Source organism: Pinus tabuliformis, chromosome J, assembly GCF_031772625.1.
Source record: "Pinus tabuliformis cultivar Carrire ecotype Pingquan chromosome J, CPIR1, whole genome shotgun sequence".
Classification (NCBI taxonomy): domain Eukaryota; kingdom Viridiplantae; phylum Streptophyta; class Pinopsida; order Pinales; family Pinaceae; genus Pinus; species Pinus tabuliformis.
The window spans coordinates 1,492,251,995-1,492,277,649 of record NC_142295.1 but is presented as its reverse complement, the minus strand read 5'-3'; the positions used below and the strand labels follow the sequence as shown (position 1 = coordinate 1,492,277,649).

At 40.7% G+C, this 25,655-nt stretch overlaps 1 protein-coding gene across 1 annotated transcript in view; it reads left to right on the top strand.

The window, feature by feature from the left end:
* The window catches only part of RPL24 (Translation protein SH3-like family protein), a 286,928-nt gene that overhangs the window by 65,014 nt on the left and 196,259 nt on the right, over positions 1 to 25,655 (top strand). The window lies entirely within an intron of this gene.

The window sequence follows — 25,655 nt, the reverse complement described above, 5'->3', positions numbered from 1 at the left end:
CGATATCCTTCATCTCAAACTCTGAAGCAAGATCTCTCTTGCAGCCCTCAATGAGTCTCTCTGCACTAGTGATGATCAAGTCATCAACATACAACACCAGAATGAGAGGCTCCTTACCCACCACAATGAAGTATAGGTTCGGATCAGCCTCACTCTTTGTGAAACCCAACTGCTGCAAGTATGTATCAATCCTCGAGTACCAAGCTCTAGGAGCTTGCTTCAGGCCATAGAGTGCCTTTTTCAATCTGCATACATGGGACTCCTTCCCATGCACCTCAAAGCCCTGCGGCTACTCAATATAAACCTCCTCCTGAATGAAGCCATTGAGAAATGCGGTCTTCACATCCATCTGGTGGATCTTCCAACCCATCTCTGCTGCAATCGATATAATGGAGCGAATAGATGTATACCGAGCTACAGGAGCGAAGGTCTCCTCATAGTCAACTCCCTCTACCTGTGAGAACCCTCTCACCACAAATCGAGCTTTGAACTTCTCGATGCTACCATCTGCAGCATGCTTTATCTTGTAGAGCCATCTGGAAGTAACAACTGATTTACCTTTAGGCCTCGACACTACCTCCCAAACATCGTTCTTCATAATAGAAGAATACTCCTCCATCATGGCCTCTCTCCAGACTTGCTGGCTGACTGCTTCGTCATAACTAGAAGGCTCGGAGTCAACAATGCTTGTTACCAATGCCATGTAACTACAGAACCGCTCAGGTGGTTTACTCTCTCTAACATGTCTCTTTGGCCCAGCAACTGATGTGGCCTCCCACAAGGCATCTTGAAGCCACTTGGGCTTCCTCTTCCCCGAGCATACTTCTCCCACCGGAGTGAAAGAATCCTCATCATCATTAGAAGCTTGAACTCCTGAAGGCCTGTCAACTGACCTCATGCCTGAACCTGTGCCTGTAGATGCTGAAGTACTGTGTGAACTGTCCACTAGTGGACTACCCTATGAACTGTTCTGCGGACTGCTCTGCATGCTGCCCGAAGAACCACCCACCTGACTCTGAGAGCCACTACTCACTGATGGACCTGACACTGTAATCGACGTACCTCCTGATCCCTGACCAATGGATCCCTGTGACTGACTCAGCTGCTCCCGAGGGTTTGGTGACTCTGAATACTCTAATTCCTGTGACCTCCTGAAAGCTCTCACCTCCTCGAACTTCACATCCCACCTGACAACCACTTTCCTTTGCGCAGGAATATAAATCCGATAAGCTTTCGAGGTCTCGCTGTAACCCAAAAAGATGCCCTTGTCTGCAGTGGGCTCTAGCTTGGTCTTGTTCTCCTTGGGGACATAGGAATATGTAAGGCACCCAAAGATACGAAAGTGCCCAACATCAGGCTTCTTCCCAGAAAAAGCCTCCTCCGGAGTCACATTCCCCAAGGCACGATGTGGACTCCTGTTCTGCAAGTACACAGTAGTGTTGCAGGCCTCTGCCCACAAAAATAAAGGTAACCCCTGATCATGAAGCATGGCTTTGGCAGCCCCTGCAATGGATCTGTTCTTCCTCTCTGCAACCCCATTCTGTTGGGGTAGTAAGGAACTGTGAACTCCCTCCTAATGCCTGCCTTAGCACAAAAATCAACAAACTCACCAATGGTATACTTCCTTCCATTGTCCGACCTGAGGACCTTGATCTTCCTACTTGTTTGGGACTCCATAAGAGCTTTGAACTCTTGAAACCGCTTGAAGACCTCACTCTTGGTCTTCAAATCTAGGTCTTCCTGGAGTGGTCATCAATGAATAAAACATAGTACTCATAGCCACTCAATGATACATGAGACATCCGACCAGTCACATCAGTATGTATCAAGTCAAGGATCCCGGTCGCTTTGTCGTCACTGTTGGGAAAAGGGGATCTGGCAAACTTCCCCATAGCACATCCTCTGCATACATCAAGGTGATTAGAACTAAAATCTGGGACACCAGTGGTGATCTCCCGCAATGTACTCAAGGTCCCATGATACACGTGCCCCATCCTACGGTGCCAAATATCACACAACTCTGAATTGTTAGATCTGTTGTCGGTCCTATCTCGGGTGCTGCTACTTAGTGCCATCAGGGGCTGGAATGAGAACTTGTAAACCTTGGCATGGCGCACACCAATTTTTCTAGCTGAAGAAGCTAGAGTTCCCCTAGGATATATAAGCACCTGCCCTCTCTTGAACAACACATCCTCTATCCTCAAGTGCTGAGACGAATATCAAGTTCTTCTTCATTCCAGGCACATATAGAACATTTGACACTTTCAAGGGAGGTTTGGGTCCCCTGTCAAATGTCAATGTCCCCACACATTGACCGCTTTAACAATACTGTCATCACCAAGTACTACCTCCATATTAGTATCACCCTCTGAAAGCTCTAAGAAGTACTCTCTGACTCCTGTCACGTGGCGGGAAGCGCCACTGTCAATATACCAAATGCTAGAAGATGATCTGCTAGTAGCGAGGAATGCACACTCCCTCTGAACCTATATGGCAGGTGATCCTGCACTAGTGGCCTCACAAGCTATGAACCCAAACTCCCGATCAAATCTCTCTGAGAAGCTCTCTATCTCTGCAGAAGCTGCCATGGGTTTGTCTTTCCCTTTCTTGTTCTTCTTCTTCGGACACACAATAGCATAGTGTCCCAACTTTTGACAATTCCAACATTTGACTTTGGAATAGTCCTCCTTGTTTCGCTGCTTGCCTTTACCTTTGCTTTTGCCTCCACTGTTGGAAGCTTGCTTCTTTGCTCTGCCCTTCTTGCCTCTTGCTAACAATGCCACATTATCATCCTCCTCCACCTGTTTGGCTGCCCCAAGATGGTTCTTTCTGATCTCATTCTGAATGCAATCATCCCACAACCTCTCCCAATCGGGAAGGTTTTCCTGTGCAACAATGCCATCCACAAAATTCTCCCAAGTCTTGGGAAGACCATTCAAAGCAATCCTCACCAACTCAGTGGGTGCAATGATTTCACCTACGACTGCCAACTCATCTCTCACTGAAGTGATCTTTGTGAGGTATGTTGTAACACTGTCCGTCTTAGCCATTTTAATGGTCTTCAATTTCTCCTTTAGGACCATTTTTCTGTTTTCATTTGAGCTTTGGTAAAGATTGGTCAAGGCTGTCCACATCTCATGTGCATAAGTCTTTCCTCTCACATGAGGAATGGCATGGTCTTTGATTTCTTCCAGAATCAATCTTTTTGCCTTAGCATTCTTTTTGTTAAACTCTGCCAACTGTACAGGGTCAGCAGGTACTACCACTGGGTTTTGTGTGGTATTTACCATAATGCTCCGGACTTCTGCTTCCTCAAAGATGCTCTGGATTCTCTCTTTCCATGCACTGTAGTTGTTCTACCCATCCAACCTGTCTTCAACTCTCAAACCCAAAGACATGTTTCATTGTCCTACCAAATTGAAATTTTCAAATCTGTGGTAAAGGTTTCTGTTTTCTGTGTAAAAATCAACTTGCTGTAATTTTCACTTTGCTGTCCCAAACTGCACTTTTCAGCCAACCAACCTCTGATACCATGAAGAAATTTCAACCCCCACTCCGGTTATCAGTTTTCCTTATCACTCCATTCATTTAGTTTTAAATCCAAGCATGATAAAAATTCTAAAATCTGGAAATGAAAATAATTTTTTGAAAACACAAATTTAGAGATTTCACAACTGTTGGAATTGCAGAAATAAATCATAGCAAAATTATGATAGCCACACATAGAAAATAACACACTGATTTTTGGTCAATGTGACCATGGAAAAACCCCCTACAACTCTTGGGGAAAACCAGTTTGAGAGCTCTTCTTTATTTTTGAAAATGCTTTTACAGAGAAACTGAAATACACAATAAAAATTCAAGCAACCACAAATTACAACTTATCTCAATTTCCATGCTTGAACTCCACCTCAAAAATCGTGCCAATCAGCAAACAACCAAAACATAAATTATTACAGCAATAAAACAACATTAAATGTTGTATGACCAACTTTGAAAAATGTGCCCAGAACTTGCTGTCTTTCTTCTTTGATTTCTGTGTCTTTCTCCTGCTGTACGTTTTTTCCTTAGGATGCGTGCCAATAAATGCTGCTACCCAGATTTGTTGAAATGTCTTCTTGCTACTCTCCTTCACTTCCTCACCACTCAAAAATTTTCTCCTTGCTCTCTCTTCTCTTTCGCTCAAATGCTCATGAAAAAAATGATCTGATCATTTTCTCTTCTCCTTTTATTCTCTAAATGACTTTTTGGGTTACCCTAAGATCTAATGGCTGAGATTCATTTAGATCTAGGAATGAGAATAAATGTGCATTTAATTCTCACTTTCTATTTTTTAACTCACCCACTTAATTAAAGACCCACTTAGCCTTTTATTTTCAGTCACTTTTTCACTTTCTAATTCTTTATTCACTTTAATAAAGTCACCTTTAAAGTAGAATGTAACTTTACCACTTATAAAGTCACTTTAAATTAGAATGTAACTTTACCACTTATAAAGTCACTTTTAAATTAAATTGACTTTACCACTCATAAAGTCACTTTAGGAGAAAAGTAAAAAATAAATTTGGACACTTTTCCCTAGGCTAGAGATCAAAGCCTTAGGGAACCACTTGTCCTCTGGTACCCAAATTTTAACAACATGAACTGTGTCCTAGATGACATTATTTACTACAAGGACAGGATCTACCTGGTACTAGAGACCCAACTTAAGGAAAATATCATGCATGCAGCACACAACGCACCACTAGTAGGGCACCATGGGTATTTGAAAACTTATAGATAGATTAGGGAGAGGTTCACACATAAAGGCCTCAAGATGGATGCGTTGAGATTTGTAAAGGAGTGCAACATCTACCAACAAAATAAAGTAGAGCATACTCATCCGACAAGGTTACTTTAGCCAATTCCCCGTTTTGGAAAAAAAATGGGAAAGTATTTCGATGGATTTCATCACAGGGCTACCTTAGGTGCAGGGGAAGGATTGCATTTATGTGGTGTTGACAGGTTCTTGAAGTTTGCATACTTCTTCGCCATACATTCCTGATATTCAACCTCACATGTAGCGGAGTTATTCTTTGGAGAGATATTTTGATCGCACAGACTACTAAAGAGCATTGTCAACGACAGGGACAACAAATTCATGGGGATGGTTTTGGTAGGAGTTGTTCAGGTTGGTTGGGACAAAGTTAACGGTGAGTACCAGTTACCATCCGCAGACAGACAAGCATATCGAGATAGTCAACAAATGGTTGGAGGGCTATCTGAGGAACTATCTGTTGAGTCAGCACAAAACTTGGATAAAGTAGTTGCATTTGGGAGAACATTGTTATAACACCACTCATCACATGTCGATTGGCATGACACCCTTCAGAGCCTTGTATGGCTACAATGCACCAACATTTGTGGATTGGGTGTTTGGAGACAGTAGGGCACCTAAATCTAAGGATTGGATTCCGGAAAGCTAGGACATATGCGAGTCCTTAAAGATAACTTGTAGGTGGCTCATAATCAACAAAATATTCATGGAGACGGGCATGGGGTGGAGCATAACTTTGACGTACGGGACCTGGCATACCTTCATTTGCAGTGCTACATGCTATCATCACTAAAAATGATGGGGGCAGAGAAAGTGAACCCAGGTTCTATGGGCCCTACAAGAATTCGAGGCGTATAGGAGAAGTGGCCTATGAGCTGGAGCTTCTAGAGGGGTGCAAAATACATATATCTTCTATGTTTCATGCCTCAAGAAGGCCTTGGGGGCAGAGCAAGCTGTCACTTCTATCGAGCTTCCTCCTTTGGATGAAGAAGGGTAGGTGATTTTGGTTCTAGAAGAAATTTTGGAGATAAGGGAACCAAAAGTTGAGAAGCAGGATCATTAAAGAGTACCTGGTTAAATGGAAGGATTTGCCTAAAGAAGGTGCCACATGGGAAGGGAATATTTGCTCCAACATCCTGGACTGAAATTACTTAAGGACAACTGATCTTGGGCAGGGAGGACTGTAATGTCCCCATCCGCTTAGGAGACATAAGGAGAAGACTCCCCTAGCCTAATTAAATTCCTGTAGGTGAGGACGAGGAAAATTAATCAAGGGAACACAATTCGTGTAGGAGAACACTTTATAAAAGTTAAAGTAGAGAAAGGGGGACGTGGGCGCTAGGCTAACAAAAAATCACTTTTAAATTATAAAGTGAGAAAACCCACTAAAGTGACTTTATTAAAATAAAAGGTAAAAATGTGGCAAAAGAGGCAAGTGAGCTATAAAAAAGTAAAATGAGGAGTCTCTCCTCATTCTTTCATTTACTCACTTGAAAAATAGATTTTTGGAGATGTCTTGAGAAGAGAGTCTAGGGTTTGGAAAACCCTCATTCTGGTTGCTGGTGTTTGTGTTAAAATTATACACCCTAGTTGATATTGAAGCGAAATCACTCAGATTTTGACATTGGGCTTCATTGTTGATGAAGATAAAGGAAGTAGTAGAAATGGAGTAAGTTTTAAAGGTGTTATCGGTTGATTTTATAACTACATGTTTGGTATTCCATATTCTCTTTGCAGGCCGAATGTCTGAGCTAGATTTGGAAGGCCAAGTTACTATTGTTTGCTGTAGCTTGGGCCGAGTTTCCCTAGTGAAAAGGGAGCCGAGATAATATTCTATTGGGGCCCCGAATCTGAACCATTCAAGAGGCTAAGAGCCTCATCTCTATTAGCTGGTCGAGTTGTGTTAGTATAAAAGGGTTGAGTTATGTTATCCCTCTTTGTGGGCGGAGTTACCATAGCTTTGTGTGCCGAGTTCATCCAGCTCTGAAGGATGAGCTACCTTACCTTTTTGGCTGAGTTAGCCTGTTGTGTGTGTGTTATGCATAACAGATTTAGGGTTGAGATCCCTCTGTTGGTGTTGTGTCTTGCCTGCTGTTTGAAGATCAATTTCTGAGTTATTCAAATCATATTAGAGGGGCTCCGTGCCATTTTTTCAGGAGCCAAGATTATCATACTTGGTGGTTGACTTTTGTACCCAGAGGCTGAGTTGGACTGCTGTTGGGAAGGTTATATATATATCAAACTTGAAGCTGGGCATTCTCTATGTATTAAACACCTACAATCTAAGTGTTTGGCGAAAGGTGCTGCCATTTACTTCTGTATTTCTCTGTCATATTGCTGGTGCAAGCTTATATGAGTGGTATGTACCATTTATGAGTTCAATATAAATTATATATTGTTGCATTGAAGTGATTTCATGGTGTATATGTGGTACTGTGTTCATTTAGTTCAATTAAAATACAAGGAAATGCTGCGACAACCACATGCATGCAAACTATTTGAAAAAACACCTCAATGACAATTCCAAAGAAACTCAAAATATTTAAGGGAAATTTTGAGACATTCCTAGGGGGTATCTTACATTATCCAGCCTCACCAAAGGCTCAGTTGCAAGCTAAGACATCTTCATGCTTACAATAAGATGAACCAAGTACAAACTCCACTAGCATTCAACATTCTAGGTCTCGTTCTAGGGTTTCACAAACCCTTAACGTTTAATAGGAGTCATAACCTTCTAGTTACTTCTAGGGTTTACAAACCCGAAACTTCCAACTCTTGAAACACACAACCATAGAAGGACACATGGTTTGATACAAGTGTTATGATGGGTTTCTTTCTTGCTTTATAGGTGAAGAAGTCTTTCTCCTCACCTCCCTTAGGCTTTGGAGTAACTTTCCCATTAAATTCAAATCATTTGATCACTGAGCATTATGAATACATTGGAGATATAAGTCTTAACTACATGGGCTGTTCTTCTTCCCAAATGCTCACACAGGGACTTCTTCTTTTCATCAACATCAATCAATAGTTGGTTAGTCTTCCTAGAGGTTTCCGGTGCTGGTTACAATACCCAACCTTCCAAATTTAGGACTCGGTGAGACTTTCTTGAGTTCAAATCAGTCTTACACTCCACAGTTAAGCACATACTCAACCTTGCTCGACTAGCCTCCTTAAGGTCTCGATTGTCCTGCTCCCAGCCCTAAAGCATCTCAACCTTTGCTTCCTAGGGATTTGAGGCCTCTCACCCTCCTTTGCCTAAGTCCTAGCTCAGAATAGGTTGCGGCCTTGCTTTTTGTCTATGGTTCTGAGACCTTTTGGCTCACTCACAAAAGTGAGGTTTCAGCCCTCTTCTAGGGGTGCTGCCTCCTTTAATCCAGGACAAAACCCTTTTGTTCTTCAGACAGAAAGGATGCTTTTTGGCTTGCTTATCCATGGACTTTTGTTCCTTCAAACTGTAACTAGGGCATTTACTCTTCCACTTTCTAAACTAGGTTCTCCTACTAGGGCATTCCAATAACTGCTCTTTAACCTTGCTTTCTTTTCAAGTCTCTTTAATGGTTGCTCTTTCACCTAGGCTCTGATAACATGTTTATTTTTCAAGAGAAATATGATCTTCTAAATTGATAGTTACCTTCCAATGATTTCTTAAACTAGTTTTTTTATGTCACATAAATCATTGAGCAATTATACATAGAAAATCTCAACAATAATGCAATAATGACAGTAGGATCATAAAGAGACCAAGCACACACACAGACACAAGTTTTTTACCCGGGAAAGCCAAACTCTGGAGAAAAACTAACAATCTTTTCTAGGAGATATTGTTCAATTCAACAAAAGTACAATCTGATTTTCCAGTCAAATTGGTCAAATAGACTTCAGAATTCAATGTGAGTCAAACCTAGTCAAACTGGCCTAAATTCAGCCTCCTGCAGCTTGCCCACAAATTCAGTCAACCCTGAATCAACAAGTCAAATTTTGGCCTCCTGCTGTTGCCTAGAAGCTCGGTCAACTGCCTCAGAAATTCTGTCAAACTGTGTAGTTAAATTGCGGACAAACTACCTCAGATAAAGTCGGTCAAACATGTCCAAATTTCAGTCAAACAGAGGTCAAACAGACTTCTTTGAATTTCAGTCAAATTGCCCAGAAAGTCTTGGTCCAACTTCGGTCTTCCTCTCCTCCTCCGCACGTGTGAATAGAAAACATATGTGTATTTGATGATCCGAATTGATGCCAAATGAAGGAGGTCGAATGCCAATATATAGTGGTCAAATCAAGTGAGTTTTGACCAAGGGTCAAACAGATTCAACTGGTGGGGCCGACCTGTCTCCTTGTGTTGAAGAAAATGTAACTAGGTTCAGTCTTCATAAATGTAATTTTGATCTTTGTACTTGTAAAAGAAAAGAATTATTATTTTTGTCATTATCAAGAATGGGTTTCTTGCCCATGATAGGTCAAGCAAATGTTCAAGTGCTTCTAGGAAAGTCAAAGAGTCAATGTAATTATTGAAGACCCATGTGGGCATGTTACACTGTAAAAGAATGTATTAGAGTCAAAGAAATATGTCAAAAGAGATCCTCCAAAGCAAAGACACGTCTCCTCCTCAGGTTGGCTCAAAGAATGAATTTTTGGTGCACTTAAAGTCAAGTCGGCCTCACTAGCTCAAGTCGGCCCAATAGGAGGGACAAACTCCTACATATAGGGCAGTTCGACCTCAAAAAATGATCGTTACTCATCTCTGAAATCAACGAAGAAGGAAGGACGAAAAATAGGTGTGAAAAAGGAGCATTGAAGTGATTCTAGGGCGGCAAAGAAGAGGAAAAAGAAACAGAGTTTGGGAGGACTGTTTTAGGGTCTAATTCTGTCACACATGCGAAGAAAGGAGGGCAGTACTGCAGTCACATCAGATCCACAAGGGCAACAACTTGATAGAGTTCGATTGGGCTAAGAAGAGACCCCAAATAGGCCTCCATCTCAAGTGAAGGAGGTCCCACATCTAGCGAAGGAAAAGAGCAATAAAAAGGGTTTATTTCAAGCCCTAGATCAGCCACACGTGCGAAGAAATCAGACCTGCAGTAAGGTAAGAGGATAAACCTCTCAACTTGCAAATATCTCTCAAAGAAGGTCTCACTCTCTAGCTTAAGTATCAAGGAAAAGGAAGATTGCCAAGCGAAGTAGAGAAGGAAAGGAATACATCAAAGAAGAGGTCTCTAAGGAGACCTAGGGTTTCTGTAGTTGCCAGAAAAAGAGCTGTCACTTGCTGGAAGAAGTGCGAAGGAAGAGATCAAGGTGCAAAGCGAAAGAAGGCATTGATTGAAGGACAGAAGGAAGAGAGTCTGTGCCTTGTGCTTGGAGGATCTAATGGTCAAGGGTCTAGGGTTTGGCATTTGTTAATTGAAGCTTCAATAAGAGAAATTTGTAGAATGGTTCTCCTCTCTAGGAGAGAGAGGTTTTACCCTAGATGAGAGCCAACATCTTGTGTTCTTGTCTCTTTTGTTTTGATTTCTGTTTGATGAAGTAAGAGAACACACCCTAATAATAATAAGAGAAGATTGTGCTAATAAGAAAAAAATAAAAAGTTATCTCACAAATAGTTATCATCGTCAGAAAAATCTCACCATAATCTAGATGCCCTAGATTTTTTAACATGGTATCAGAGCTAAGGTGACACATCAAGGAAGAGCATCTCAAGAACACATAGAAGATTGAAGCATTAAGATCAAGAAGCAAGGGCACATAGAGGTTGAAGCATCGGATCTACAAGCAAGGGTTCTAAATTCATCAAAGACAAGGAGGATTACTATCTCCTCTCCTAGATCCATCAAGAAGGACTACCATCCTAGGAACAAGGAAAGAAGAAAGCCTTCCATCTATAGGCATCTACCAAAAGGTTCATCTAAGAAGAGTTTACAGCAAAGACTCATCATCTTCAAAGAAAGGTACTCAAATCCAAGCAAATCATTGAAGATCTCTAGATCTACACATTGAGAAGTTCTCATCACCAAGCAAGTCTCTCATAAGGCACCTTGAAGGAAGCATCTTGAAGAACTCCAAGATCTAAGAAGTCAAGTCATCAAATCTTCAAGGAAGCAGCAAGATCTCTTCATAACAACTCTCTCAAGTAAGTATTTTTATGTCCTCTTCTGAAAATATCAAAATGTCTTTTTGCAAGGAAAGCAACAAATTGGTTGGGACTACTAATTTCCTTGCATGGAAAAAGAGGATTGATCTACTTCTAAAAGAAAATGAACTTCTGGACTACATCAAAGGGAGTGTCACTGTTCCTACTAAGGAACAAACTCAAGCCCTAGAAAAGTATAATAAGGATGAAACAAGGGCTCAAAGGATTCTGATAGAATCCATCAAGGACCCTCTCATTCCTTATGTTTCCAAACTTGAAACATCTAAAGAAATCTATGATAAGCTGGTGGAGCTATTTTCAGTTAGTACACTGGAGAAGTGATATCATTGCATAATGAACTATATAAAATGAAGATCTCCAAGGAAGAAGGAATAGCCCCCTACTTCATGGTGGTCTCTGAGATGAGAGACCAGTTGCAAGAACTGGGAGAAGTTATGTCAGACAGAGAGATGACAACTGTGGTGCTCAATGCATTACTTGAGGAATGAGGCAACTTCACATCAAGTATATATGTCAAGAAGGAAGCTACCTCGTTGAATGAACTTTGGTCTCTATGCAAAATTGAGGAGACTAGACTCAAAGCCAAAGATGATGTGGGATCGAAGGAGCAGGCATTTGCTGCTATGGCCAAGAGAAAAGGGAAATTTGGCAAGTTTGGTCCACAGAGAAAGGGTAAAAGAGATATGTCCAAAGTCTAATGCTTTGGCTGCCAAGAGTATGGACACTATAAGAGGGATTGTCCTAAGTTCAAGAAGGACAATAATAAGAGGAAACGAGAAGAAGCCCACATTACCCAAGAAGTGAAAGAAGAAGAGAAGAAGCAGAAGGAGGATCCCTCGGATCTCTACTATGACTAAGATCAACTTCTTCACATAATTCTTCTTAAAAGTTTTGGGTATCATAGGAACATGTAGAAGTAGGATAGAATGCATGATTTATGAGAATGACATCTTCAGGAATATAAGAGCTTTATGTAGAGATAGCTCAGATAGAGATATTCATGTAGGAAGGATGTAGCCATTGAATGACCTCATCAATGCATAAAGGAATGATCACGATCAAGAAGTATCATCTTAGAAGGCCACTATCATCAATAGGGAGGAACATTTGCAAGATGAGGACTTCAAGGATCCTCCGAGGAAATATTCAATAGAAAGTTCATGACCTTCAGAAAAGGCAAATGTCTAGATGGGAATTCCACTAATGGGGATTCAAGAAAGGATGATATGTAGGCAAGGAAAGATGTAGCAAAGCAAAGGAGATTGAGGTAATCTCAATCTAGGAAGCTGCCAAAGGAAGTTGAGATGATCAAGGAAAGAACTAAGATGAGGTATGTATGCATCTATGTTTTCAGTTAAGTCATGTCATCATCTATGTTAATGAGCATGGGGAATTGCTCTGGTAGCATGGTCAAGAAAAGGATAGATCTCTTTCATTAAAAATATGCATGAAGGCATGGTTCACACACTGATGAAGGTCAATATGAGAAATGTCCTCATATGGAGTATGAGGAGGTTGACAAGAGAACCTATAAAGAAGCATATGGGAAAAGAGATCAGGGATAAAAGGACACCATGGACACTAGGAATCAACATTCGACAAATTTGTTGAAGGCATCTCCCGGAAGAAGGCACAAGAATTTTGACAAAGGAAGAAAAATATCAAAGGACCCTTGACACCTGGAAAGGCCTTGGAGATGTGAAAATGCAGGATGCTGATGATTCAAGCCAACAAAGATGTCATGATGGAAAGCCATCTCGTAAGGTACTAAATGATTTAATGCTATGCTTTGATTTCTTGAATAATATCTGGATAGATTCATGCAGGGCTACTGGAACAAGGGTTTAAGTGCAAGCACAACTGGCATTCATGTGGTGGATGGAAATTCTTGAAAGAAACATGATGAAGAAGAAGTAGCCATATGACGGAGGTTCCAGATATGTATCAAGAAGGCCACTTTCCATGGAGAAAGGAATGACATGACGAACTAAGAAGGAAAGTGATTGATGGCTGATGCCCTACAAAGAAGAAGCTCGACTGAATTTCATGACATCAAGGAAAGAAAGTGATCAAGTAGCTGAAGGACCCACAAAGAAGAAGTTGCTGATGGAAAGGAGAGTCCCTAGTTGAGAGGGAGCTTTGACAAGTCCATAATTAATAGGGGGCTTGGGCAAGTTCTTGGTCAGAGGGAGCTTGGGTACATTCCTTCACAGGAATGGGAATATCTTCCCTAGTTGAGAGGGAGAGATAGACACAACATTCTTGTCTTCACTTGGGAAGAAAGAATGGAGGATTGGGTAATCATCTGGCATCCGATGCTCTTTGAGGATGTGTAGGGCATCCAAGAGAAGAGTAGGCAAGAGGACCAATATTCTTTGAGGGTTGGGAACCCAAGATAAGAATAGTCCTAGAAAGTCATACTCAGTGAACACCCTGGTGGGTAGGTGCCTTGAGAGACAATGATGAAGGTGTCTATAGTCATTGGTCTCGCCAACATTGTGCTTTGATCTATTGAGAGATAGAGCTGTCAGTCAAGGCCTTGCTGTGGAAACAATGTTGGTTACTATGATGCTATAACAGATGGATTGCCAATCCGATTTCTCTTATGTGAATTCTTCAGATTGAAAATGTCCAAACACCTTGTGAAGTAATTTATGAATACCTCCCTAGTTAAGAGGGAGTGTTGAAGAAAGTGTAACTAGGTTCGATCTTCATAAATGTAATTTTGATCTTTGTACTTATAAAAGAAAAGAATTATTATTTTTGTTATTATCAAGAATGGGTTTCTTGCCCATTTGATTTAATGCTATGCTTTGATTTCTTGAATAATATTTGGATAGGTTCATGCAGGGCTACTGGAACAAGGGTTGTAAGTGCAAGCACAACTAGCATTCATGTGGTGGATGGAAATTCTTGAAAGAAACATGATGAGGAAGAAATAGCCATATGACGGAGGTTCCAGATATGTATCAAGAAGGCCACTTTCCATGGAGAAAGGAGTGACATGACGAGCTAAAAAGGAAAGTGATTGGTGGCTGATTCCCTACAAAGAAGAAGCTTGACCGAATTTCATGACATCAAGGAAAGAAAGTGATCAAGTAGCTGATGGACCAACAAAGAAGAAGTTGTTGATGGAAAGGAGAGTCCCTAGTTGAGAGGGAGCTCTGACAAGTCCCTAATTAAGAGGGGGCTTGGGCAAGTTCCTGGTCAGAGGGAGCTTGGGTACATTCCTTCACAGGAATGGGAATATCATCCCTAGTTGAAAGGGAGAGATAGACACGACATTCTTGTCTTCATGTGGGACAAAAGAATGGAGGATTGGGTAATCATCTGGCATCTGATGATCTTTGAGGATGTGTAGGGAATCTAAGAGAAGAGTAGGCAAGAGGAACAATATTCTTTGAGGGTTGGGAACCCAAGATAAGAATTGTCCTAGAAGGTTAGACTCAGTGAACACCCGGGTGGGTATGTGCCTTAAGAGACAATGATGAAGGTGTCTATAGTCATTGGTCTCGCCAACATTGTGCTCTGATCTATTGAGAGATAGAGCTGTTAGTTAAGGCCTTGCTGTGGAAACAATGTTGGTTACTATGATGCTATAACAGATGGATTGCCAATCCGATTTCTCTTATGCGAATTCTTCAGATTGAAAATGTCCAAACACCTTGTAAAGTAATTTATGAATACCTCCCTAGTTAAGAGGGAGTGTTGAAGAAAGTGTAACTAGGTTCAGTCTCATAAATGTAATTTTGATCTTTGTACTTCTAAAAGAAAAGAACTATTATTTTTGTCATTATCAAGAATGGGTTTCTTGCCCATTTGATAGGCCAAGCACATGTTTAAGTGCTTCTAGGAAAGTCAAAGAGTCAATGTAATTAATGAAGACGCATGTGGGCATGTTACACTATGTTAACGTATGTATTAGTGTCAAAGAAATATGTCAGAAGAGATCCTCCAAAGCAAAGACAAGTCTCCTCTTCAAGTCGGCTCAAAGAATGATTTTTTGGTGCACTTAAAGTCAAGTCAGCCTCACTAGCTCAAGTCAGCCCAATAGGAGGGACAAGCTCCTATATATAAGGCAGTTCGACCTCACAAAAAGATCATTACTCATCTCTGAAATCAGCGAAGAAGGAAGGATGAAAAAGAGGTGCGAAAAAGGAGCATTGAAGTGATTCTAGGGCAGCGAAAAAGAGGAAAAATAAACCGAGTTTAGGAGGACTGTTTTAGGGTCTAATTTTGTCACACGTGCGAAGAAAGGAGGGCAGTTCTGCAGTCACATCAGATCCACAAGGGCAGCAACTTGATATAGTTCAATTGGGCTAAGAAGAGACCCAAAATAGGCCTCCATCTCAAGTGAAGGAGGTCCCACATCTAGTGAAGGAAAAGGGCAAGCAAAAAGGGTTTATTTCAAGCCCTAGATCAGCCACACGTGCCAAGAAATCAAACCTGCAGCAAGGTAAGAGGATCAGCCACTCAACTCAGAAATATCTCTCGAGGAAGGTCTCACTCTCTAGCCTAAGTATCAAGGAAAAGGAAAATTGCTAAGCGAAGTAGAGAAGGAAAGGGAGACACCAAAGAAGAGGTTACTAAGGAGACCTAGGGTTTCGGTAGTTGCCGGAAAAAGAGCTGTCACTTGCCGGAAGAAGTGCGAAGGAAGAGATCAAGGTGTGCAAAGCAGAAGAAGGCATTGATTGAACGACAAAAGGAAGAGAGACTATGTCTTGTGCTTGGAGGATCTATTGGTCAAGGGTCTAGGATTTGGCATTTGTTAATTGAAGCTTCAATAAGAGAAATTTGCAGAAGGGTTTTCCTCTCTAGGAGAGAGAGGTTTTACCCTGGCTGAGAGCCAACATCTTGTGTTCTTGTCTCTTTTGTTTTGATAACTGTTTGATGAAGTAAGAGAACAAACCCTAATAATAATAAGAGAAGATTGTGCTAATAAGAAGAAACAAAAAGTACCTCACAAATAGCTATCATCGTTAGAAGAATCTCACTACAATCCAGATGCCCTAGATTCTTTAACACTTTGGAGCCTACATGAGCTCAAAATTAATAATTTTCTTTCTTTTAATTTGGCCAACTTGAATACGAATCGCAGCCACCAAAAATCAACTAAAACCTCATTGATCCCCCTAGGATGAGGCATATTAAACTCCTCATTCACACCTAATACACTATCCTAGATTGAGTCACATCAATCATAGGACTCTTTGATTCATTCTTTGATTATGTAGAAGTTATATTTTCTTTGATATAAGGATATCTGCATAATTCATTTTTCTTCATTAGAAAGTCTAACAAAAGCTTTAGACTTCTCTTTATTCTCCCATATGGTAACATTATCAAACTGGTTGATTGTTAAATCATTGTCCTGCATCTGGACATCAACCTGGTTTGTAAGGGTGAGCAAGTTGTGGGACAAATTATAAGTTTGTTTATTTGATTAATTTCTTTTAATTTGACTTGTTTAAGTTTATCATTGACAATAATGGCTTGATCCTTGAACACTTTCACCTTTGCAACTTCTTACTTTAGTTGTTCTATTTGTCCTTCCAAATAATTGATGCGAGCTTGAAAAGCTGCAAACACTATTTGAGCATTAATCTCAAACTCTTCTTTTAATATCTGAACGTCTCAAACATGAACTTCTCTGAGGTCCTCTAATTGTTTAGCGTGTTTTGTCTCAGGTTTAGCAAACTACTTCCTAGACTGTTCCTCTGTTTGAAATTTTTCATCTTGATGCTTTTTCTCAATTTCTGCTATAGCTTGTTAAATTTTCTTAGGGCTATATTGTTCTTTGCTTTAGATAATTGCATTTCTACATTTGCATATTAAATTCACCCCACAACATCATAACATTATTTAGATTTACAACATTATTCAACAACATATGCAACCATATAGAAAGATCAATATTATCATCAATGTAGTGGAACATAAAGGAACAATAGAAGAAAGCATTCACACATAGAGACACCAGGATTGGTCGGAGCCCAGGGCAAAACGCACTACGGGGATTCATCTTCATATAGATTGTCATTGAATGAAAATAGAGTACAATAATCCATTTCTTCAACCATGATCCTATCCAGCAAAATCAACTAAACACCGTCCATGAGGACGATCCCAGCAAATCAACCAAACAAAAGATGATTCCAGCAAAAGTACTGATCAAATATCACTTCACTAGACTGTAATCAACTTCAGTCATCTGCGGTCAAGTGCGACAATTGACAAAAAACAAACCTTACTTTCCAACTGCAGGGAAGACGTGATGTGCGTGCTGCAGAAAGGTTTCAGCCGCACGGATGAGCCAACCTGCATGCAATTACAGCCGAAATTTCACCATAGCAAGCCTGCGGCTGAGGCTTAAAAACCCTAAAGTAGAAATGTGAACTTCAGACCCTGCAATTTCACCTTCGTGCGAACCAATTCTTTATGGACCCGCCTTAGACTTGTGCGAGTCAAAACCAAAGAAGAGAATAGAAGAATGCTTCATGATGATGTCCAAAATGAGGGTCACTTGACTTGTATTTATAGCCTTCAATGGGTGTTCAATTTCTCTTTTGGGCTGCTGACTAGACCTTTTGTGCACATGTGGGCTTTAATTCAAAAATACACTTTCTCTTGTCCAAATTGAGCGCTTCAATAGTCAAAATTGGTCCTCTCATAAAGAGGGATCTATTCCCATGATTGGAATTTGTCACTGAGCTATCAAATTAACATAGCTATGGTAAATCCTTTTTGTAACTTTGTGGAATGGGATTGCCATTCTGCATTCATTGTGATCCTGTTTTTTTTGAGTTCAACATACAACTCATCGATTTTGTTTTAGCTTTTGTCCAGCTCTTCAGATAATTCATTAACCGACCACTGCTTGGCTGAAGCAGAAACCCCAATGGCTGATGCTGTTTCCATAGCCTTATCTTTTGGATCACCTGTAGGTTTCCATGTCATTACTGATGAAATTTCTGTCATGGAAGGATCAAGTTTTATCTTTCTTGATCTCTTCGCAACTGCTTTTGTCTGAGTGCTGAAATAATAATCTCCTAGAGACACCACTGTCTCCTTAACAGGCTCTAATTCATCAACATTCATGAAAAGTCAAGAAAAAATTGTGGTACTGGTTGCCAGAGGAGTCATTATGACTCCCGGAGATATTACTAGAGTGATTTGGGCAGAGGGAATTGGGCTTTGAGAAACATCCTATGCTCGCCCTGTTTGTTGACTGTTAGAAATTGACTGATCAACATATTTTGGTGCCTTTTCTGTCTTGTCAGCATCCTTTTCTGTTTGCCTTGCTGATTCCTCTTTCTCCTTTTGAGCAATGTCTTGCTTCTCTTGACTTTGATCTTCAATTGAAGATTTATCCTGTTTTCCTGGTTGTTCTTTCTGCTCCTGTTGTTGTTGCTGTTCCTTTTCTTTATGTTCTTGCTCTTGTTTCTCTTTTTCCTCTTGCTGCTTCTGAATTGAAACAGATTCTTGCTGAGTGGATTTTGTTTGATCAAGTTTATGATTTTGAGCTCCTGTTCCTTGACCAGATTGTTGACCTTGTGAAGGATAAGTAGATACCTTCCCTCACTTGTAGCTCAACTAAAGAAACACCAACAACTTTACTCCTTTGCTCAAGGAAAAATAAGTGTCTGTTCTCCCTGAAGGACTGTAAATTTTCTTTCTTTGCTCATCTGGCAGAAGACTTTGAATCGAACTTGATCAAAAGAATCACTATTTTTGAAAAAAGAATCATATGGTGGTTATTGATGTACATAATTTTTTAGAGTACATCACCGACTTGAGATGTACATTTATAATGTCATGTGGATCGTACCTATAAAAAGGAAGTGAACGCAACCAAACCTCTTGAAGCCCATTTGCCTCAACTATTGCATGACCTCTATCTTTAAGAGTCGGGTGGCCACTCTTGATAGGAAAATTTGGCCACAGTTTCTTGGAATTTTTTGCAGTAATTTTGTGATACCATGAAGGACTGTTTGATAGTATTTCCCTCACAACAAGCCTATCAGGAATGAATCTGGATAACACATGATGACCAACCTCACATCCCTTGATTCTAAAATAAGAAAAACCCTTTTCAACAAACCAATCTCGAATGCCCTGTAATGCTGATTGAATATCTTTACTTATTCTCGGAGGAGGCTTTCCAAAAAGAAATTGATGGAGATACAACATAAAATTATCAGAAATATCATAAAAATGGGTTTTATATTGACTTTCCTAGAGAATAGAATAAAACTGATGAATAGGCTGAGTGCTGTAAGACCAATTCCATTTCAATAATGGAAATGGCACAAAGGCTACTACAATATCCATTAAGTAGGCTGACATATAAAAACTTGGGCCAAACCATGGTGGAGATGAGTGTGACAACTTAATAGCGTCTAATAGATTTTGGGACAAAATATCTACCCAATTAAATCTTTTAGACTGATTCATGATTCCATAGAACATGGGAACCCATTCTAACTTGAAATGTTGAGCATTTGGCTCCCCATATAGTCTAGACGACATTTTAACGATATATGCACGAGGATTCTTGAGTTGTTTAACCACAATCTCCGGTGTTGGACACATATTTTTGTGTCTTGCATGTCCTGTGCCATTGTGTTAGTTGACTTATATCTGTACTTGGTGTAGGGCTTCTTCATGTTGTAGGGACAATGAGTGCTTGCCTGGTCCCTGCATACCCTTTTTAAAGATTTTTCTCCTACCATTGGCCTTTCTAAAGCTAGCGGCAACATTATGTAATGTTCCCGGTAAATTAATTTCTCTAAAAGATGAAGTAACCTATCAATCCCCGTAGGCTATAGTCCGTAATAAAGGGGAAAACCCCCAAAATTCCCATTGTGGGGCAAGGTTTGGGGCAGTTGGGTGAAAAAACACAAAGTTGGGGATTGGAGTAAAATTTACTCAATCAATTAGGAAGGTGAGACCCCTCTAGGAAATCTATAAATATGGAAGGATTGAATTCAATTAGGATCATCATTGATTGGATCATTATCTTTGTTTTTCTTGAGCTTGAGGCTCTGAGGGTTTTAACTTTTAAGACCCCTTTCCCATACTAATTTTGGTGGTGAAAGATTCCACCCTAGTTAGTTTCTTTTTCATTTATTTTTTTGTTTCTATTGTTTTGGCACATGGAGAATTTCATCATTCCAAAATAGTAAGCCATTCAAGGAAAATCTGGAAGGTTGGATGAAGTCAAAATCTGGACAAATCGCAGTGGTCAAAGCTTTGTGGAAATTAGTCTCCGTGGTTGGGCGGAAGTCTAAAGATGATCCATAGTGTTGAGCAACGAATTCCTTGAGGTAGACGAGGCAATAAACGAGGTCTACATGATTTTGGTAAGAAGTTCGAAGTTCTAGGCAGAGAGATATCATTAGAGGTTGAGTTGCGTAACGTCTGGACAAAGCATAGTTTTCAAATTGAGCGAAATTCTTCTGGATCGTGCAGAACTAGTCAAAAGTTGAGCAGATTTCTTCTGATCGTGTGGAACTAGTTAAAAGTTGAGCAGACTTCTTTTGGACCGTGCAGAATTAGTCAAAACTGAACGAATTTTTATTTCTAAGACGAATCTTGGGTAAAGCCAAACTCTTTCTAGACGGGGATGGCATTTTTGGAAACAGGGTGCGTGGGTTCGTCGGGTAATATAATAATATTAAATTTTAATAATTAAATTTTATAAATTATAAATTTATAAATTATAATTAATAATATATATGAAATTTGAATTTGTATATTTTTTCAACTTTAAACAAGAAAACTTTAATCATTTAAACATGCACATCATTGAACATTCAACATTGACATTGAAATTTCAAAATTTATCACCAAAAAACTGTTCATTGTTTACATATTAATAAGAATCATGAATCATGATATATGTCCATTGTCATACTACATTCAAAATTTGCCTTAAGGCATCTTCAAACATGAACTAGGAAATTTTAAAATACTAAATAGCTAAAGCCTAAGGAACAATGGCTTCCTCAAAGACCAAAAAACTGGAAAATACAAGTTATTTGACCTCCAATATTATTGCATCCCTTTTTATTAAAAAAGAACTAATAGGTATAAGAACCAAGGCTGCTTGGAAGTGGGAGCCAGAGTGGGGGACACAATTTTTAGAAGCTTCCAGATCGAGAGCGTTTTTTGTACTATATATATTTTGAATTATTACATATAAATTCTGTGGCTTTTTTTTAGGCTTGTGGCTACATTAAAGTATAAATTATGGCTGCTGGCAGCATATATTTCACTACTGTCCCACCAAACACACAAGCAGCATATATATTTCACTGCTGTCCCACCAAACACAAGGCAGCCCAATAAAATAAAGTTTAAATTGTTGAGTCTTTGAGAACTCAGAATACTTTAGGATTTTTGAGCATACTCCCGAGTTTGTAGGAAACTTGGCTAGTGTATCTCAGTCAGCTGTCTGTCCCAAGTTTCACCAAAATAGCTGAGTCTAGCATTTACTTAAGTTAAGTAAATGTTGGACTCGCTGCTTTGGCATTAGACATCTTAGTATCTTACAATGTTACATGTAAATTCTTATTTTATGTTTGAATTTTTGAAATAACTTATAAAGTTATAAGAAGCATAAACATGTCATTCATGCATGCCGTATCCTAGTGTGTATTTTCAAAATATAGTTTTTTTTATGAAGAACCCAAAGAACCTGAAGAACCCAACCCGAAGAACCCAAAGAACCCGAAGAACCCAAGAACCCAAGAACCCAAGAACCCATTAAAGGAAAAGAACCCAATTTTTTTTTTGAAGAACCCGGTTCTTCATGTAAGAACCTGGTTCTTCTGGGAAGAACCCGTATCCAAATCCGGTACTTAGGTGTGGGAACCCGGGACGGGTTCGAGAACCCCACCCCAGGGTGCGGGAACTCGTGCAACATAGGTTTTTAACTTTTTACAGTAGGAAACTAAATTGAAATAAGGCAGAGCAATTCTTGTCAAAGTGTGGACGAATCCTCTCTGTAGTCATCCAATTGAGTAGAAACGTCAGACGCGAGGAAGGTCGCTTCGCAAATCCAAGGCTCTGTAGTAGTGCATAAGTGAATTTTGGAAAGTGTGAGGGTTTTGGGTGTGAAAATTCCGTAAACCAGAATCCCTACTGCAACAATTGATTAAATTTCTCCTATTTGTTAATTACTGAAACAAATTATTTACTGCTTCCTACAACAAATATCGAAGCTAATACACTGCAACCTTCACCATTTAAATAATATGCCGAAACAAGAAACTGAACAATAGAGAAAGATACAACACAAATGACAGTATTTTTTGGACAAATTTCCCCGGAAAAACCGAATGCGGGAAAACTGGTGCAATAGATCTGAGGGTTTTTATTATTATGCAATAGTTTTTTGAATATAACTCTGGATGCCCTTCTGACAATCCAATTACAGAGAAATAAATTGGCAGAAGAAATTTGTGAGATCACCTCACTCTACTCGGCAAGTTCCGGCTAATCCGACAGCTAAACTAACGTGTCCCCGACTATTTTTGCACTGCCTCTGCTTGGGCCTAGCGTCAGCCTCTAAGGCTCTGCGTCAGCTCAATTGGGAATCGATTTTCCTTCTGGAGCAGTTTCCAACCCTCTTGGCTTAGAAATGCCAGTGCCCTCAGCAAAATCAGACTTCTACTTGGAGAACTGTGTTGCTTTTGTGTCAGCCCTTCTGGCTCAGCGTCAACCTCTGCGTGAGCCCTTCTAGCTCAGTGTCAACCCCTTCTGGGTCCTACGCTACCTCCTTTTGGTGTCTCTCTGCCTCTTTGCTGCATATCCTAGGCTCTGGAGAAGATACACTAAACCAACTATCCCTGCCCCTCACTACACAAGCTCACTATCGATATTCTCCCGTTAGCTGCTTTGCTTCAGAAAATCGAACTTCTGAACTCACTCTGTGTGTCTTTCCAAATGACCCTCAAACCTCCTTAAATAATCTCCTCGTTGACATTCAACGACCCAGATTAGAAGCTAATCAATGGCTAAGATCATTTCTGCTTGATCCTCATCTTCTTTTAGAAGTTACACCCACATTTATATTAATAGCCCATAATTATTTTATTTTCCTAAGTTTAGACTTAGGGACCCATTAAAAATATTTAATTATTTTAATAAAACTGTTTCTGGGAGGAATTTCCCAAAATGCTTTCTGGGTTCTTTGGAATACATGTGCCCAAGCCTTCCTGCAAAATTTGAGACTTAGAGCACATCCGATGCTACCAGAAATCAACACTCCCTCTTAGCTAGGAATGTGCTCTAACAATGCACGCTGCTGGAGCATCACCCTGTTGTGTAACATTTCCTTCTGCGCTGCTGATGTCTGACATGCTGTCCACCAACCACTACGCATATGCTGCATCTGTACTGCTGTTAACCCTGCCACTATCAACACTGCATCTGTACTACAACTCCCTTTGAATTTCTGCATCCATGCTGCTGCTGGCACTGGCACTGCCACTGCCCCTGCATTGCAAACTGCTTCTGCTACTGCTGCTGCAATGAGCAATGAAAAACATCCCAAATTACTGAACTAACTGTGTTCAGTATGATACCATGTGAATGCTGGAACCTAATTGTTGCTAGTCTTTGTGCTAACCCTTTGAATCTACTGCGGTGATGCTAACCTCTGCTCTGTGCCATCTACACCACTGCCAACTCTGCTCTGCGTTGTTCAGTCTCTGGTGCTCCTAACCACTGCAACTGTCTCTCCGACATTCCTCAGCACCATCTGACACTAGTCCACCCTGCCACTATCAACACCGCATCCGTACTGCAACTTCCTCTGAATTTCTGCATCTGTGCTACTGCTGCACTGCCACTGCCAACTGCCCCTACACTGCAAACTATTGCTACTACTGCATCAACAATGGAAAAACATCCCAAATTACTGAACTAACTGTGTTCAATATGATACCATGTGAATGCTGGAACCTGATTGTTGCTAGTCTCTGTGATGACCCTTTGAATCTACTGCGGTTCTGCTAACCTCTGCTCTGTGCCATCTACACTGCTGCCAACTCTGCTTTGCATTGTTCAGTCTCTGGCGCTCCTAACCACTGCAACTGTCTCTCCGACACTCCTTAGCACCATCCAACACTAGTCCATCCTGCTACTTCTGATTTGGGCTCCCGTAGAAAGGAATTGATCTGAGAGGTGGGCTCCTCAGGGATCCTGCCCATTTGTAACTCTTTCAAACTACAACTCTAAATCAACCCACCTCCCTCTTGGAGGTATCTCGGCTGTCATGGCGAACTCCTCCTCCTCGATCTTCGCAGGTGTAGCCTTCGGATCGTGCTTTCATCTTTGTCCTTCTTCCTGAGAGGACATTGTGTTGCGTAGTGGCCCATTTCACCACACCTGAAGCACTTTATCTTCGAGATGTCCTCCTTCCGCCTCCGCTGCTCCTGCTGCCCCTTCGATGCAAGGAATGCATTATCCTCCTCCTCCTTGGGCTTCGACCCACTGCTGCTGCTTCTGTCAAGCTTACACCTGATTAGATCTCTCCTCAGCTCCTCTTTCTTGAGAGCTGCCCACATATCATCCCAATTCGGCAAAGTCGCCCTGCCCAGGGATACTCTGGATAAAGACTTGCCACTCATCTGAGACAGAATTGAGGACTAGTCTAACCAACTCGGAATCTTGAGGTGTAGACCCCACAGCTGATAACTCATCTCGGGTCTCTTGAAGCTTCTTGAGGAATGGATCCACATGCTCTCACTTCTGCATCTGAGCAGATCTCAGTTTCCGCTCAATGTACATCTTTTGCTTTTCAGAAGATCCTTGATACAACATAGAAAACACAACCCACATCTCCTTAGTAGTCCCTCTACTAGCGATGTGACAGACAATATGATCCTTCACTCTGTCGAGGGTCATTCTCTTTGCCTTCGCCATTCCTGCCTTGTACTTCTTCAGTGGATCTGCATCTGCAGGTGCAACCACCACGTTGTCGACATATGTCTTGAGAACATGCTCATCTAGAAGCAATGACATTCTTGCCTTCCAAATGACATAGTTAGATGCCCCATCCAAACTATCCTGATCTCTCAAGCCATTGGTTGCCATTTCTGCCACGAAAACTATCGAACTGCTCCTCTTCTTACTGTTGCTTCTCAGCCAATAAGAAAATGAACTTCTTGACGAGACGTCTTTTGAGGAAAAATTCCCTCACTGTGCTTCTCTTCTCTCTTCTGACGTCTTTTTGCCCAACAGAATGACCTGCAAAAAAACTGCGTCCCACCAGCGCTTCCTCATGCTGAGGCTTCAACGCTGCTCCCTCTGCCACGACAAGATTTTGATCTGGAAGCCCTTCTCTCTGTTGACTCACTTAGAGAGAGATTGCCTTGAAATTCAGCCCTTCGGCTAGGATTGTGCAAACCCTCTCGGGTTTTGAACTGCTGCCTCCTGCAACATTTTCGACCTCGTTTTCTGGTCAGCGCTGGGTTCTCTGGCACTGTTCTTCTTACTTCACCTGCACTACTTCTAATACCATGTGAAAATTCTGTAAACCAGAATCCCTATTGCAGCAACTGATTAAACTTCTCCTATTTGTTAATTACTGAAACAAATTATTTACTGCTTCCTACAACAAATATCGAAGCTAATACACTGCAGCCTACACCATTTAATTAATATGCCGAAACAAGAAACTGAACAATA